Source organism: Neltuma alba, unplaced genomic scaffold, assembly GCF_004799145.2.
Source record: "Neltuma alba isolate B1F8T4 unplaced genomic scaffold, ASM479914v2 tig00012021_pilon, whole genome shotgun sequence".
In the NCBI taxonomy this organism is placed as follows: Eukaryota; Viridiplantae; Streptophyta; class Magnoliopsida; order Fabales; family Fabaceae; genus Neltuma; species Neltuma alba.
The window spans coordinates 1-3,819 of NW_021636590.1; positions in this window are offsets into that span (position 1 = coordinate 1).

The window sequence follows — 3,819 nt, forward strand, 5'->3', positions numbered from 1 at the left end:
GACTCAATCATCGAGGGGCCCAGCAAATCTCTCTACGAATGTGAGGGACAAATTCCATCTTGACCATTCACATTCCTCCTCATGAAAAACCACTAAACCTGAATATAGTCTTTATGATCACTCGATCAAAAGTGACTTTTGACTAGGTCAAAGCTGAGCGTTTCTCATGTAGGAATCCATGATGATCTCAGGTCAAAGGGCAAAGTGACATGATTTGTATATGAGAGAAGCTTATGACTTAACCCATGCAGCTTTCTCATAGTGGGTCGGTCCAACACCTTGTACTCTTACATGTGCCTATGACTTTGATTTATATCTCTATATCTTCAAAGTCATACTGGTCTTATTTCATCTCTACTCCCACATAGATGACCGACCAGGGACATTTAGGATAAATCATGAGTTATCCAAGGATAGTCATCACAGTAAACATGCAAATAATATGATAACATAGTTAAGAAATTCATAAATCAACAATGTTCATAACACAATGATTGGCCCCTGGGGCACAATTTCCAACAGATTCTACATGAAAAATTGCATAAGAATGGCTCAAGAGATTAATAGAAACAAAGAGAAAATAATTATGTCAAAAATCAAGAAAAAGGGGTTAATTGAGTTTAATGTCAAGCATTAATGTTTATGCTTAGATTATTGGTAATTTAGAATGTATTTATTAAATTGATAGGCATTTTGTAAGAAATCAAAGAGGAGTACAATCATACCAAAGAGGCTAAATTGAATAGGTAATCAAGAGGTAGCATTGAACTTATAATTTGAATGCTTTCTTGCTTGTTTAAATGTGTATGTGCTATTTGATTTATATTGCCATGATGTGATTGAGCAAAATATATGATTATGTGTGGAATTCTATGTTGAATATGCCTTGGCAATATGTTATGATGAATGGCATAATGGCTTGATTGATTGCTCTCTTTCTGTGGCAAATGATATACACATGAAATGTAGCAAAATGATGTTGATTTTATGCTCACACATCACATTTTTACATAGCATGAATTGCATGATAATTATGATTCATTGCTACCAAGATTTCTGTGAAATCTCATTCCTTTATGTTCATATAGTCACCAACTAGGAGTTGGACCAAGCAAGGACAAAGGAAAGGAGATCATTTTGGGAGACAATTGATTGTTATGCCTCTTTAAAATAATATTTGTAATTATTATGGATTATTGTGAATTATGTTGAATATTTGTATTAATGACTAAAAGTGATCAAAAAACCATATTTCAGCATGGTATATGTGATTGAAATCAAATAGTCACCTACTTATCGAGCATACAAGTAAGTGCTCATAAGGTGTCAAGTGAGACAATTACAAATTCATAGTATTCAAACAAATTTCATATTGTTAGAGCATATAGCAAAATACAATAAATAGTCCTCTCACGTCCTTTATATCCACCACCTTATATCCTCTGACTGAACTCATAGGCTAAATTTTTATCCATGTGACTGGTAAGTAAACAAGCTCATCGATCAAGTGATATGGACAGGCCAAAATCCACAGAGCACAAGATCTGACCATTGGTTCCCCCTCTAGTCCTTTAGTTGGGTGTCAATACCCTACAATGAGTAATTAGGCTAAAGGACCAACCAGTGTATACTTGATGACCCTACCACCTTATATCCTCAAACCTACATGATTCACTCCCTTATATCCTCTTTGGTATAATTCCTATCATCAACATCCGCCACCCCTCTCCTATCAATACTCAAAAGATTATATTCATAATAAATCATCAACATGCTAAAATCAATTCAAATTTTCAATTTCTAATAATCCATAAACACATAAGATCATCATACTCATATATATATTTTTCATAAAGAAAGTCCCCAAGATCGTTTCAATAACCACATAGTTTCATAGCTCATATCATAATTCAATAGTATTTTATAACTTTCATATAATTCAAAATCTATCTTAAACAATATCACATCCTCAAAAATTTAACCCTGATATTAGAAGTAAAAAATTAAGTTAAGGGCCAATAAAAGTAGAAGGAAGGACAAAACAACTTTTGATATAAAACCTGGATAGGGTCCAGACTGATATTTTCAAAATTATCAATCTAGAAAAGGTAAAATAAGAAAATTTAAGAAAAATTCTAGAAAATCCACAAAAAATGCATAATTAGAGAATTAGAGATTTTAGAGCCCTATTTGAGATTCTAAAGGTGAAATTAGCATGAAAATAGTTTATTACGGAATTCCTGAAAACAGAGGTTTTTCGGGAAAAAATAGTGAAAATGGGGCAAAAATAATCATTTAAAATATGTAGAGGCCTCAATAATTCATAAAAAATATGGGAACATTATTTAAGGATTTATTTGAATATATAAAATTGATTCTAGGCCTTGGAGTTGTAAGAATTAATTTTAGAATATTTATTACTGAAATCTTATCAGCAAAGCCCTATTTCAGAGAAAATTCAAAATAAATAGTTAGAGGTTGAAATAAATTACAAAATTTCTCAAGGGGATTTCCTATATTAACAAGGAGTTTTTAATAGAGAGAAATAAATTTTGGAGGCCTAGAACTATTTTTAAAAATAGTAGCCAAAATCATAAGTTTTGGTTAGAAATTGATATTTGTGATTGAGCCATACTTCTTCTCCCTTTTCAAATCAGATTTGGGCTTCATTTTCGGCCAAGAGGGCTCAAAAATTTCATGCAAAACATGGACCAAAAATTAAAGACGCTTAAACCCAATTTAAACCCAAAATCAATGGAAAAATTAAGAAGAAAGATACTTGGCAAAATCTGAAAATTAGAGGCATTCAATGAAGGCTACATGGCCTCTTAGGTGGCAGATTTTGGCACCATAAGTGAAGGGAGAGGGGTCAGATCTTTACTCTATAAATACCTCTTAAAATACCTAAAATTCGGTTAAAATTGCATAGATTTGGGAAGGTTCTTCCAAACTAAAAAATTGAGCTTAAAAGAGAGCCTTAAACCATGTATTTGGAGGAGGAAACGTTAAGCTTTAGTCAAGGATTAATCAAGGTAAGTTTGAGCTTGATTTTGGTTAAGTTTAAGCTTGTTATGGTTAGAAGTTCAAGTTGTAATCTAAGATTGTTATGCTGTCACATTTCAATTGAATTGAATATGGATTAGGGAAGGATAGAAGTCTTGAATATAAGCTGGAATTATCATGTCTAAATGGTGTTTGGATTGATTTTTGGAAGAAAATCAAGTTAGGGTTTCAAAGCACACCACTTGGCCAAATCAAGTTCTTGGGGTAGGAGTTTGTTTTAATGTGTTTTGATAATTCCAATGAGTTTTAAAAATGTTTTTGTGTAGGAAAACACCAAGAAAAAGTATTTAGAAGCGTTGGAATCAAAATTGGAATTTTGAATTCCATAAGGACCCTATTTTGCCAACTCTAATTGAAGGGGAAAGAATGTGATTTTGTTTAAATCTAAATTCATATTTGAATTCTACATGAAAATTTGTGTAGAAATGGCCCAAGGGATTTATGGAATCAAAGAAGGAATAATAATGTCAAAAATCAAGAAAAAAGGGGATTTAATTAGGTTTAAGGTTAAACACCTGTAGTCAAGCTTGAATGGTTGGTAATATAGCTTGTATTTATGCTTGAATTGGTAAGTGTTGTGGAGAAAAACAAAGGAGAACATCAAACCCTTAAAGTGACCGAATTGAATCAAAGACAAGAGGTAGCATTGAATCTATAATTTGATTTTTTTTTCCTCGCTTGCTTAATGTTTATATGTTGTTTGCTTTATTTTGTCATGCGGTGGTTGAACTGTGCTATAGTAATGGATGTTTTTAT